This window comes from Bufo gargarizans, chromosome 6 (assembly GCF_014858855.1).
Source record: "Bufo gargarizans isolate SCDJY-AF-19 chromosome 6, ASM1485885v1, whole genome shotgun sequence".
Taxonomy (NCBI): Eukaryota; Metazoa; Chordata; class Amphibia; order Anura; family Bufonidae; genus Bufo; species Bufo gargarizans.
This window is the reverse complement of record NC_058085.1, coordinates 25369216-25383851: the sequence shown is the minus strand read 5'-3', so window position 1 is coordinate 25383851 and position 14636 is coordinate 25369216. Positions and strand designations below refer to the sequence as shown.

The 14636-nt window shown below is 42.3% G+C and overlaps 1 long non-coding RNA gene and 1 pseudogene across 1 annotated transcript; both read right to left on the bottom strand.

Moving 5' to 3' along the window:
• Positions 1–14636, bottom strand: part of LOC122940393 — a 459251-nt pseudogene that overhangs the window by 76973 nt on the left and 367642 nt on the right.
• On the bottom strand, positions 5436–12860 carry LOC122940521. Its single transcript, XR_006390347.1, has 3 exons — positions 12815–12860; positions 12640–12731; positions 5436–5474 (listed from the first exon to the last, which is right to left on the bottom strand). It is a non-coding gene; the product is annotated as an uncharacterized LOC122940521 (long non-coding RNA).

The following is a 14636-nucleotide window of genomic DNA, read 5'->3' as shown; positions in this document are numbered from 1 at the left end:
CATGTTTCCAGAGTCCTTAAGGACCCATGACGTACCGGTACGTCATGAGTTTAAAATGAGATTGCGGCGCTGCAGGGGTTAATCCGAACAGGATGCCAGCTGAAATCATTCAGCCGGCATCCTGTCACAACGCCAGGAGGGGGTGACCCCTCGTATCTATCGGCGATCGCAGCAAACCGCAGGTCAATTCAGACCTGCGGTTTGCTGCGCTTTCTGCCAAATCTGATCCCCGCGGTCTCTCAAACTTTAAAATGCCCCAATTAAAGTTTTTTTGAGACTTTTTTTTTATTGGCAGTTTATGATTTTATGGAAGTGGGTGGTGCAGGGGGGGGGGTGTTGCGGGCGGTGCGGCAGGCGGGATCACGATCCCCCGCCTGCCTCCCCTTGAATAATCGTACAGACCGCTGTATGGAAAAAGTTAACAGTAAGAGGGGGCTCCCTCCCTCTCCCATCGGGGGGCTTCTGTGCCTTTGAGGTGTATTTTTACATATACCCATGCTGGGTAAAAGTTGTCTTTTACAGAGATATTTCTCTCACCCAGCATGGGTATATGTAAAATGACACCCCAAAACACATTGCCCAACTTCTCCCGAGTACAGCGATACCACATGTGTGACTCTTTTTTGCAGCCTAGGTGGGTAAAGGGGCCCACATTCCAAAGAGCACCTTTAGGATTTCACAGGGCATTTTTTTTTACACATTTTGATTTCAAACTACTTCTCACGCATTAGGGCCCCTAAAATGCCAGGGCAGTATAAATACCCCACAAGTGACCCCATTTTGGAAAAAAGACACCCAAAGGTATTTCATGATGGGCATAGTGAGGTCATGGAAGTTTTTATTTTTTGTCACAAGTTAGTGGAATATGAGACATTGTAAGAAAAAAATAAAAATCATCATTTTCCGCTAACTTGTGACAAAAAATAAAAAATTCTAGGAACTCGCCATGCCCCTCACGGAATACCTTGGGGTGTCTTCTTTCCAAAATGGGGTCACTTGTGGGGTAGTTATACTGCTTTGGCATTTTAGGGGCCCTAATGCGTGAGAAGTAGTTTGAAATCCAAATGTGTAAAAAATGCCCTGTGAAATCGTAAAGGTGCTCTTTAGAATTTGTGCTCCTTTACCCACCTAGGCTGCAAAAAAGTGTCACACATGTGGTATCGCCGTACTCAGGAGAAGTAGGGCAATGTGTTTTGGGGTGTATTTTTACATATACCCATGCTGGGTGAGAGAAATCGCTCTCTAAAAGTCAACTTTTACCATTTTTTTTATACAAAGTTGTCATTATAGAGAGATATTTCTCTCACCCAGCATGGGTATAGGTAAAAAGAAACCCCAAAACACATTGCCCAACTTCTCCTGAGTATGGCGAAACCACATGTGTGACACTTTTTTTTTTGCAGCCTAGATGTGCAAAGGGGCCCAAATTCCTTTTAGGAGGGCATTTTTAGACATTTGGATCCCAGATGACTTCTCACGCTTTAGGGCCCCTAAAATGCCAGGGAAGTATAAATACCCCACATGTGACCCCATTTTGGAAAGAAGACACCCCAAGGTATTCAATGAGGGGCATGGCGAGTTCATAGAAGATTTTTTTTTTTATTGGGCACAAGTTAACGGAAATTGATTTTTTGTTGTTTTTTTCTCACAAAGTCTCCCTTTCCGCTAACTTGGGACAAAAAGTTCAATCTTTCATGGACTCAATATGCCCCTCAGCGAATACCTTGGGGTGTCTTCTTCCCGAAATGGGGGTCACATGTGGGGTATTTATACTGCCCTTGCATTTTAGGGGCCCTAAAGCGTGAGAAGAAGTCTGGAATATAAATGTCTAAAAATTTTTACGCATTTGGATTCCGTGAGGGGTATGGTGAGTTTGTGTGAGATTTTATTTTTTGTCACAAGTTAGTGGAATATGAGACTTTGTAAGAAAAAACAAAACTAAAAAAATATATATATATATTTCCGCTAACTTGTGCCCAAAAAATGAATGGAGCCTAACAGGGGGGTGATCAATGACAGGGGGGTGATCAGGGAGTCTATATGAGGTGATCACCCCCCTCTGTAAGGCTCTATTCAGACAGCCGTATGTGTTTTGCGGATCCGATCCATGGATCCGCAAAACACATACGGACCTCTGAATGGAGCCAGATTTTTTACAGATTTCAAACTACTTCCCAAACATTTGGGCCCCTAAAATGCCAGGGCAGTATAACTACCCCATTTTGGAAAGAAGACACCCCAAGGTATTTCATGATGGGCATAGTGAGTTCATGGAAGTTTTTATTTTTTGTCACAAGTTAGTGGAATATGAGACTTTGTAACAAAAAAATAAATAAAAAATCATTTTCCGCTAACTTGTGACAAAAAATAAAAAGTTCTATGAACTCACTATGCCCATCAGCGAATAACTTAGGGTGTCTACTTTCCGAAATGGGGTCATTTGTGGGGTTTTTCTACTGTCTGGACATTGTAGAACCTCAGGAAACATGACAGGTGCTCAGAAAGTCAGAGCTGCTTCAAAATGCGGAATTTCACATTTTTGTACCATAGTTTGTAAATGCTATAACTTTTACCCAAACCATTTTTTTTTTTTACCCAAACATTTTTTTTTTTATCAAAGACATGTAGAACAATAAATTTAGCGAAAAATTTATATATGGCTGTCGTTTTTTTTTTTTTTTGAAAGTGAAAAATGTCATTTTTTTGCAAAAATTTAGTTACATTTCGATTAATAACAAAAAAAGTAAAAATGTCAGCAGCAATGAAATCCCACCAAATGAAAGCTCTATTAGTGAGAAGAAAAGGAGGTAAAATTCATTTGGGTGGTAAGTTGCATGACCGAGCAATAAACCGTGAAAGTAGTGTAGTGCAGAAGTGTAAAAAGTGGCCTGGTTATTAAGGGTGTTTCAGCTAGGGGGGTTGAAGTGGTTAAACGGCCATTACATGGATGCTCTCCTGTAGAGTGGCAATTAAAAACGGTCACATTGGTTTAAATTAGGTCCATCTGGCAGTGAAAACAGCCACAAATAGGACTTGTCCCATTTTTCACAAACACTATTCACTGGCCCACTCAACGCTGCAAGGCGGACCTGTGCAGCGCTTAGACTGGGCGCCGGAAAAAGTGGTGGCCCATCTTAAGGCCCCTTAAAAAAAAAAAAAAAAAAAAAAAAAAATGGCCACGTGAATAGCGCCATTGACTATCATTCATTCTAAAAACTGCTGTGTGCAATTTTTCACTGTTGTCTGAACGTAGCCTTATCCTGCAGCCTTTCCCGATTACACAACTACAAATAGCGCCAAAGAATAATCCTGTGACCCGAACATCATCACTGCAGCTAGAACACTGTGCTCACCGAGGTCTCTCCAAATTTCAGTCCCGTCACTGTCAAGTAAACAAACTGCATGGCCCACACCATAACAGCTTCCTTTTTTCATGCATTTATATTAAAGGAGTTATCTCATCTGAGACAATGGGGTCAGTTCGCTAGGATATTCCCCTATTGTCTGGTAGGTGTGGGACCCACCGCTGGGACCCGCACCTATATCCTAAGCGGAGCCCCGAAAGTGGCGGAGGGTGCAATGTGCATGCGCAGCATTGGCTTGGCCATTTCCGTCAGGCGCATTGAAGTGAATGGGAACAGTGGCCGGTCATGCACAGTGCGATCCCATTCACTTGTATGGGGAGAGCACTTGGTGGTGGCCAGACCAGAGTCCTCCAGCCACCACTTTGGCCCGCTCTGTTCTCAATATAGGTGGGGGTCCCATCACCCTAGTGATATGACACCATTGTCTCAGACAACTCCTTTAACCTCTTACTGACCAGCCTGTTTTGGGCCTTACTGACCACGTGTTCCAAGAGCTATAACTTTTTTATTTTTCCATCTATATAGCTTTATGAGAGCTTGTTTTTGTGGGACAAGTTGTAGCTTTTAATGGCGCCATTTTTGGGGTACACATAGCTTTCTGATCAAATTTTAGTACTCTGTGTGAGGGAAATAGGAAAAACAGCAATACTGCCACTGCGTTTTTACATTATAAATTTTATGGCGTTCATTTTTCGGTATAAATAACATAATATCCTAATTTTCTGGGTCAGTACAATTATAGTGATACCAAATACATATAGTTTTTTTTTACGTTTTACAACTTTTTTGCAATAAAACACCTTTTTTTTTTTTTTTTAACTGAAAAAAATGTTTTTGCATTCCCGCTTCCCAAGATCCATCGCTTGTTATTACGTTTTTCGGTGGCAACTAAGAATAAATTAGCAATTCTGTTTTATTGAATAAATTCATTTTTTATTTTTACCACTTAATAGTCCCACAAGGGGACTATAACAGACAGCTTTTTTATTGATTTTAAAATGCAATGCATTATCCCTATAGTGCAATGCATTTTAATGTCAGTGCTATTCTGACATTGACCAGCAGGCTGCGCCAGAGAGGAAATTACTTAAGCCTGGTCTGGGGCCTACACGAGACCCCAGCCAGCCTTCACACACATCAGCATTTACGGGGTGCCGATGGGAGACAGAGGAAGTCCGCTCCCTCTGTCAGCACTTTACATGCGGCAGGCGCCTCTGCCTGTGGCATATAAAGTGGTAAACAGCCCGGATCGGTACTCCTGCCAGTATGGGCTGTTAGAGCCGGGCCCCCACTCAACGCTCCAAGGGGGACCAGTGCAGCGCTTAGACTGGGCGCCAGAAAAAGTGGTGGCCAATCTTAAGGCCCCTTAGTGACTGCATTAAAAAAGCATATGGGTGGTCACTAAGGGGTTAATAACCCCATTGATAGCATGTCAAGGCGTGTAGGTGAATTTTTTAATGCAGGTGCAAGAAATACAGATTTTTAACAATTTTTTGGAAAATAATGTAAGCCATATGTTGTATTGGTATCCTGTTCTCAGCAACTTCCTGGTAATTAGTGCCTATACTTGTCCTCTCAAAGCCAGTGTGAGCGAGTACTGTCTATCTGGACAACGGGCCATTAGCATCAAAGGTAGTGTAGTTGTCAATTATCTAAAGAATGGAGAGAGAGAAAAAACCTGGAGGGTCCAGAGCAAAGACCGGGACTGGAGAGACACGAGAAGACCTCTGTATAATAACTACACTGTACTGTAGAGGGATAGGAATATGTGGTTTAGTTACCAAATGGTCTTGGGAGTAACTTTATTATTAGTAGTAATTGTTAGTAATTGTTATTGTGTACAAGTCTCTCCGTATGTGAGATTTATGTTTGTTCCTTTATACTTTCATATATACTCATCAATAATAATAATAATAATATCATTATTTCCACATTGCACAATATATATATTTTTCTATATTTGTATCTCAGAGACCTCTCTGCGTTACTTAGTGGTCACTACTCACCTGGCCGGTTATCTGTAGGAATGTCCTCTGTACTCTGCTCCTCACCCTTCACATATGTCTCTGTAGGATTAATATTGTTCAGATCTTCACCCGGATTCACAAGCTGTGAAAGAAATATTGTAGAAGTCATCAGACGGTTGGAGAAGTCGTGTGGAAGGTTTTATACGACCTGAAAAGATCAGTAATTAGAATGATGACCAAAAATGACCGGACAGCAGGAGTTATCTGACCCAAATATCTGCAGGTCTCTTGTATAAATCCAATCTGATTGCTTCATTATTCCAACCAGTTTACAATGCAGGGAGAGTAGCCCTTATATTCCATCCGTAACATTACATTGTGTGTATATAACATTACATTGTTTGTGCACCTGTTGTCCTTGCTGGCCGCCCCAGGGATGTGAAGCCGGTAAGCCAAAGTTCTTTCGGTCCGTGGCTTATTTACCTCCTAGGAATAGGCATAATCATCTGCTCTGCTGCAGCCAATGACTGAATTCAGGGGTAACATATCCACAAGAAACACATCACCACTAAAAGCCAGTCATTGGCTGCAGTAAAGCAGGTGACCATGTCTGTGCCGGCGAGGGAGCAAACAACATTTCCTGGAAGATGGACACACAGGAGCTGGCACACATAACCAGAGCTGAGGGTAGCAGGTACGTATGACTCTTTCCATAGTAGAGGCTGCGGGCACATGTAAAAAGTTACATATTCCTGAACAAACCCTTTAATGCTGTCTTCCTGTTCTATCTAGAAGTTTTGGGATGACTGCAGGCATTAAGATACTGTACCTAATATACGGGACAGGGGAGAGCACAGGAGAGGTGAGAACTGATTATCTATCACCACTAGAACACCCTGCTTATCACTGTATATAGTATAAGGACAGGAGACATGAGAACTGATTATCTATCACCACTAGAACACCCTGCTTATCACTGTATATAGTATAAGGACAGGGGAGAGCACAGGAGAGGTGAGAACTGATTATCTATCACCACTAGAACACCCTGCTTATCACTGTATATAGTATAAGGACAGGAGACATGAGAACTGATTATCTATCACCACTAGAACACCCTGCTTATCACTGTATATAGTATAAGGACAGGGGAGAGCACAGGAGAGGTGAGAACTGATTATCTATCACCACTAGAACACCCTGCTTATCACTGTATATAGTATAAGGACAGGAGACATGAGAACTGATTATCTATCACCACTAGAACACCCTGCTTATCACTGTATATAGTATAAGGACAGGGGAGAACACAGGAGAGGTGAGAACTGATTATCTATCACCACTAGAACACCCTGCTTATCACTGCTTATAGTATAAGGACAGGAGAGGTGAGAACTGATTACGATTATATTATATGATTATTATTACTATTATTAGTACCTTCCAAAAGCCACTATACTTTTTTTTAACAAACGCTGCACTTCTAGATTTATTGCATGCATCATTCAGGGAGCAGGTGTTATTTCTCCCAAACACAAAGCAGCCACAATGTTCCTGCAATTGTCTCTGACCACCTTGCCCAGTTGGAGTTAGGTGAGGAGACAGCCAGCGCGGTTGTTTGCTGCTTGATGAAGTATTTGGCTATGTGGCTACTATCAGCCAGGGAGATCAGCTCTAAAACAGCATGGCAACGCTTCACATGATAGGAAGAAGGGGGAGTGGGAGCGATGTTCTGCCCTGCTTCTGTTTGGGACAGGAGGATATCCATGGAGGAGGCCTATAAGTGCCTGGTGTCGGAACAAACATGGAGGTGTCTATAGGACCTGGCCTTCTTGCTACTGTGTTGCCTCACTGCAAAAAACATTCATCCAATGAGCTGTAAAAAAAGGCATGAACTGTTCCAGTCCGTAACCGTTGCTCCAGGTGTCCATTGTGTGCACCTTGCTGCACAGCTAGAATTGCAAGGAGTGGCCTACATTCACCGCCACTTAAGAGTACAAAGCAGGGATGGCCTTTTTAAAAAAAAAAAAATACCAGCTACTGTATATAACTTCTAGTGAGGCTGAGCACATGCCATTAGCCCCCTAAAGGCAACAGAATCCACAAAGTAATACCGCAGACACTGCACCACCAGCAACTTTTGCAAGCAGAGTTGTTTCTTGGCCACACATTACATTATCGATGGCTGATGGTGGGACAGAATAGAAGGAGTCATAATCTTAGCAGGAGAAGCAGTAACTGATGATGACTTGGACACAGTACTGCACATGGATGCCACAAAGGAGACCGAGAGAAGGAGGAATCTCTTGTTCTGGTAGCTGGCAGACACTTCTCTCACTCCCATGGCTTATTGTAATCTGGCAGATCTTGCACAGGGCATTGCTTTTGTTTTCCAGCACATGGAGAAGAACTGCCAGACAGGAGATACTTGCACACTCCACACAGAGCTAACTGCAGCCGAGCTTGTTTTAGGTCTGGCACGTTATTAGCCAGCAACCACAGTATCATCAGCATTACCAGTTCCCAAGCTGACAATACTAGAAGCAGATATGGCCCCAGCAGGTTTTGGGAGGTTCTAACTGTATGTTGCCTTCACTCTGTATTGCTGCCATTGCCACCATCCTCTTCCTCTGATGTTACCATCTTCTCAGCACCCTGATCTAGCTCCAACACACAATCATTGTAATAGTCCTCAACCTCCCAACCATGAAAACTATGATATGTCATCATGGGCTGCCTAGCCCCCTCCAGATTACCTGCTTTATACTTGCCTTGAGTTCCACTACCACTGCCGCTACAGGTGCCACTACTCCCACCACCACAAGCACAGCTATGCATGGGGTGCCCCTCCTCCCCCGAATCTCGTGCTCATGGTAGTCTAAACGCTGAGCCACGCAGTCCACAATTCCATCCTACGTGTCCTCAATAATATTAGGAGCCAAGGAGAACTGTGGCCAACTACTACTACTCTTGGCAGGTACTGATACTGCTGATACTACATACATTCTGACTCTGGGAGGACGAGGCATGGGAATTTAGTTTTGCACTCTTCCATTTCTCAGACATTTTATTATGAGGCTTATAAATGAAATATCAGGGGTTTGGTACACACCGTACAAGCAAATTGGCAAGTGTGTTTTTTTATTATTTAAAGACAGTGGCACAATTAAATGTCTCTCCACTTCTACAAACACACTCCACACTGGAATTGACAATTTACTTTGGGAAGAATGCAGTGAAATGTCAGGGGTTTGGTACAGACAGATTATTTAACAGGACAAGCAAAATGGCAAGTGTGTTTTTTGTAATTTAACCCCTTCCCGACATAAATGACGTACTACTACGTGACTTCCCGCATTTTGACATAATAGTACGTCATGGTGATCTGGCGGGCACTGGAGCGGTGCGCGCACCCGATCACTGCAGGGGTCTGGCAGTCCCCGACAGTGATGGCCAGTTCGCAGTGTTCGCCGACAAACACATGCAATCTGCCATCTTCACTCACAAGTCCGGCGCTGCAGAGGTAAGTCCTTACCTGTGCCTGCGCCGCGAGCCGCTCTGAAACACATGCTGTCACCGGGAGTAGGCAGTTCATGTGTGATAAGGCAGCCCGATGCCTTGCACGGCATCGGGACCTGCCTTCTACGGGTGCCCAGGAGATCCAGCCTCAGGCCCGTCTCCTAGGCAACCTGTTAGTGTATGACCCTGTGAAATCCACTAACAGGCAATGCATTACAATACAGATCTATTGTAATGCATTGCAGAGGGGATCAGACCCCCAAAAGTAAAAGTTTGGAAAAAAAGTAAAGAAAAAAAAGTTAAGAAAGTGGTTTTAATTAAAAAAATTGTTTTTAAGTAAAAAAAAAAAAGATAAAAGATGCCCCTTTCCCCTTATTTTATAAGAAAAGAAAAAAAACAAAAAACAAAACAAAAACACACATATTAGGTATCACCGAATCCGTAATGACCGGCTCTATAAATATATCACATGATCCACCCTGTCCGATAAACACCATAAAGATAAATAAATAAAAACTATGTAAAAAAAAGCCATTTTTGTCACCTTACATCACAAAAAGTGCAATACCAAGCTATCAAAAAGAGTTTTGTTTGGCTGTTAACCCTTGTTTTGTTACTGGAAAAAATGGATTCAAATGTAAAATCTGCCAAATCTGAAATTTCCTCTCCATTTTCCATGAATTCTTGTGGCACACCTAAAGGGTTAACAAAGTTTGTAAAAATCTGTTTTGAATACCTTGAGGGGCGTAGTTTCTAAAATGGGGTAATTTTTGGGTGGTTTCTATTATACAAGAATCACAAAAGTGACTTCAGACCTGAACTGGTCCTTAAAAAGTGGGTTTTGGAAATTTTCAGAAAAATTTCGAGATTTGCTTCTAAACTTCTAAGCCTTCTAACGTCCCCAAAAAATAAAATGTCATTTTTAAAATGATCCAAACATAAAGTAGACATATGGGGAATGTAAAGAAATAACTATCATATGAGGTATCACTATCTATTATAAAAGTAGAGACATTGAACTTTGAAAATTTGTGAATTTTTCAACATTTTTGGTAAAAAAAAATTCACAAAAAAATGGTGAAAAGGTGAAATATAATGACTCAAATTTATGACTATCATGAAGTACAATGTGTCACGAGAAAATCTCAGAATGGCTTGGATAAGTAAAAGTGTTCCAAAGTTATTACCACATAAAGTGACATGTCAGATTTGCAAAAAATGGCCTGGGCAAAAGGGCGAAAACTGGCGCGGGGTAGAAGGGGTTAAAGAAACAGGCTGTTTTTCAGCTGATCAAAAGTTTAAGACCACACCTCCAAAAAAAGGAGGTGAGTGGGAACGTTTCTCCAAGTGGTGAAGACGGCCACACGAAGGCCATCTACTGTCTGGAACTGTTGTCCATTTTTGTAAACTTCCCTTGCCATCGATCCCCAAAGGTTCTCAATTGGATTTAGATCAGGAGAACACGCAGGATGGGCCAAAAGAGTGATATTATTCTCCTGGAAAAGTCCCTTGTCCTGCGGGAATTGTGTACTGTAGTGTTGTCCTGTTGAAAACCCAGTTGTTACCACACAGACGAGGGCCCTCAGTCATGAGGAATGCTCTCTGCAACATCTGGACATAGCCAGCGGCCGTTTGACGCCCCTGCACTTCCTGAAGCTCCATTGTTCCACTGAAGGAAAAAACACCCCAGACCATTATGACGCCTCCTCCACTGTGGAGCGTAGAAAACATCTCAGGTGGGATCTGCTTGTCATGCCAGTAGCGTTAGAAACCATCAGGACCATCAAGGTTAAATTTTTCTTCCACCTTTGAATGTCCCATGTTTGGTGCTCTCTTGCAAAGTCCAAAACGAGCAGTTTTGTGGCGTTCAAGGAGACGAGGTCTTTGAAGACGTTTTTTGTTTTTGAAGCCCTTCAGTCTCAGATGCCGTCTGATGGTTATGGGGCTGCAGTCAGCACCAGTAAGGGCCTTAATTTGGGTCGAGGATCGTCCAGTGTCTTGACGGACAGCCAATTGGATCATCCGGCTCAGTGCCGATGAATTTTTTTTGGGTCTTCCACTTGACTTTTTTGTTCCATAACCCTCAGGATCATTTAAGAAATTCCAAATGACTGTGTTACTGCGTCCCACCTCAGCAGCGATGGCGCGCTGTGAGAGACCCTGCTTATGCAGTTCAACAACCAGACCACATTCAAAAAGGGAGAGTTTTTTGCCATCACAACGTGTGACTACCTGACAGAAAATGACAATGAATCCACATCTTTGCACAGATTTGGCCTTTAATTTTGATCAGCTGAAAAACAGCCTTTTTTAGTTTAATCGTTATTTTCAATTAATTGAATGCCCAAAAAATGTTTTGTCTCACTCTCATTTCTTCTTGTTGCATGTTGAAGCTCTACTTGGAACCTTGTTAAGATCCAACAATGTAAAATATGATTTTTTGCAATTTTTCAAGTTGTCTTAAACTTAAAGGGAACCTGTCACCAGGATTTTGTGTATAGAGCTAAGGACATGGGCTGCTAGATGGCCGCTAGCACATCCGTAATCCCCAGTCCCCATAGCTCTGTGTGCTTTTATTGTGTAAAAAAAACGATTTTATATATATATGCAAATTAACATGAGATGAGTCCTGTCCCTGACTTCTCTCACATACAGGACTCATCTCAGGTTAATTTGCATATGTATCAAATCGTTTTTCACACAATAAAAGCACACAGAGCTATGGGGACTGGGTATTGAGGATGTGCTAGCGGCCATCTAGCAGCCCATGTCCTCAGCTCTATACACAAAATCCTGGTGACAGGTTCCTTTTAAACAGGACTGTATAGCGCTCTAGAATTTTTTAATGGAAGCACAATTTCTGTAACTTACCCCTAAGTCAGTTCTGTCTTTGACCAAATATAGCTGTCAAATTTTTAAGTTGAGACTTGTTAATGGCCCCCGAACAATGTTACAAATATCCAAATGGCCCTCGGCAGCAAAAAGGTTCCCCACCCCTGCTATAAGGGGTGCAGTCGCTACTGGACCTAGGAGCCTGAGGGGGACCAAAGACCCTTGTGCCACATAAGAAGACACCGGTACTATACAAAGTTCATGAAGGTCAAGTTACATCTCTGGCTGGAGGGAAGGAGTAAGGTCAAGAATTTGGCTTGGGGCAGGGGATGCCGTTTACATTTTCACCTCAAGCAGCACGAAGGCTATGTGCTTCCCTGCCCCTGGCCACAAAGCACTGAGGCAAGGGGGTCAAAGCTGAACTCTTGCACCAGGGCACATGAGCCTTTAGCTACGCCCCTCAATATTATATTATACTCTATGCAAGTAAGAAGGATGACTTGCATCTACATGTGCTAGAATAGAATCCGTGGTATGATCTTGGTACTGCCATTAGGAGACACCAGGAGACTGCAGCCTAGACTATAATACCATTGAAGATAATGATGCATTTATCTCCTAATGTTCATGTTCAAGCTGACAATCCGGGCACAACTTTGGTTGACTATTTGTAGTATTGCATTGTCCCGGCCTATGACCTCTCAGAAAACTGTTGTGCCACTCTTGTGCAACCACAAAAGATCTGCAGCAGTTGACAGAGAAGGCCATCTAAAAAGTCTATACAGGCAGAAAATAGTGAGAAGATCCAGACAACATGTAATGTCTATGGTCAGCTGTAATCCTGCCACCTCCATCTTTCTCATTAATACTGGTGGATAAAACAAGACTGAAAACAAGATCTTCACAGTCTTCTACAGATCATAGGGAATATTTCATTAGAACTTATCTCCATCTACCTGATCATCCTGTGGGACATTGTGATGTTCTGAACCATCCTGTGGAAGAAGAGGACTGGGACATCTCTCCAGTGTTCTTCTCTCTTCATCATCTGTAGGAAACACATCCAGTGACTGAATTCATTCCTTACATACAGATAATGAGAGGATGTGTGTATTTAGTCATGTCTATTACCTGGTGATATGAGGGGCTTGTGATCCTCCATCATGATGCCCTTATATCCATCTACCTGATCATCCTGTGGGACATAGTGACGTTCTTCTGAATTATCCTGTGGAAGAAGAGGACTGGGACATCTCTCAGGTGTTGTTCTCTCTTCCTTAACTGTAGGTGTTGCAGAATCAGGATTAGATCAGATGGTCAGCCATGTTGTCTTACAGACGTGGACAAAATTGTTGGTACCCTTTGGTCAATGAAAGAAAAAGTCACAATGGTCACAGAAATAACTTTAATCTGACAAAAGTAATAATAAATTAAAATTCTATAAATGTTAACCAATGAAAGTCAGACATTGTTTTTCAACCATGCTTCAACAGAATTATGTAAAAAAATAAACTCATGAAACAGGCATGGACAAAAATGATGGTACCCCTAACTTAATATTTTGTTGCGCAACCTTTTGAGGCAATCACTGCAATCAAACGCTTCCTGTAACTGTCAATGAGACATCTGCACCTCTCAGCAGGTATTTTGGCCCACTCCTCATGAGCAAACTGCTCCAGTTGTGTCCGGTTTGAAGGGTGCCTTTTCCAGACTGCATGTTTCAGCTCCTTCCAAAGATGCTCAATAGGATTGAGGTCAGGGCTCATAGAAGGCCACTTTAGAATAGTCCAATTTTTTCCTCTTAGCCATTCTTGGGTGTTTTTAGCGGTGTGTTTTGGGTCATTGTCCTGTTGCAAGACCCATGACCTGCGACTGAGACCAAGCTTTCTGACACTGGCTAGTACATTTCTCTCTAGAATTCCTTGATAGTCTTGAGATTTCATTGTACCCTGCACAGATTCAAGACACCCTGTGCCAGACGCAGCAAAGCAGCCCCAGAACATAACAGAGCCTCCTCCATGTTTCACAGTAGGGACAGTGTTCTTTTCTTGATATGCTTCATTTTTTCGTCTGTGAACATACAGCTGATGTGCCTTGGCAAAAACTTCGATTTTTGTCTCATCTGTCCACAGGACATTCTCCCAGAAGCTTTGTGGCTTGTCAACATGTAGTTTGGCATATTCCAGTCTTGCTTTTTTATGATTCGTTTTCAACAATGGTGTCCTCCTTGGTCGTCTCCCATGTAGTCCACTTTGGCTCAAACAACGACGGATGGTGCGATCTGACACTGATGTTCCTTGAGCATGAAGTTCACCTTGAATCTCTTTAGAAGTCTTTCTAGGCTCTTTTGTTACCATTCGGATTATCCGTCTCTTAGATTTGTCATCAATTTTCCTCCTGCGGCCACGTCCAGGGAGGTTGGCTACAGTCCCATGGATCTTAAACTTATGAATAATATGTGCAACTGTACTCACAGGAACATCTAGTTGCTTGGAGATGGTCTTATAGCCTTTACCTTTAACATGCTTGTCTATAATTTTCTTTCTGATCTCTTGAGACAGCTCTTTCCTTTGCTTCCTCTGGTCCATGTCGAGTGTGGTACACACCATATCACCAAACAACACAGTGATTACCTGGAGCCATATATATAGGCCCAATGGCTGATTACAAGGTTGTAGACACCTGTGATGCTAATTAGTGGACACACCTTGAATTAACATGTCCCTTTGGTCACATTATGTTCTGTGTTTTCTAGGGGTACCATCATTTTTGTCCATGCCTGTTTCATGAGTTTATTTTTTTACATAATTCTGTTGAAGCATGGTTGAAAAACAATGTCTGACTTTCATTGGTTAACATTTATAGAATTTTAATTTATTATTACTTTTGTCAGATTAAAGTTATTTCTGTGACCATTGTGACTTTTTCTTTCATTGACCAAAGGGTACCAACA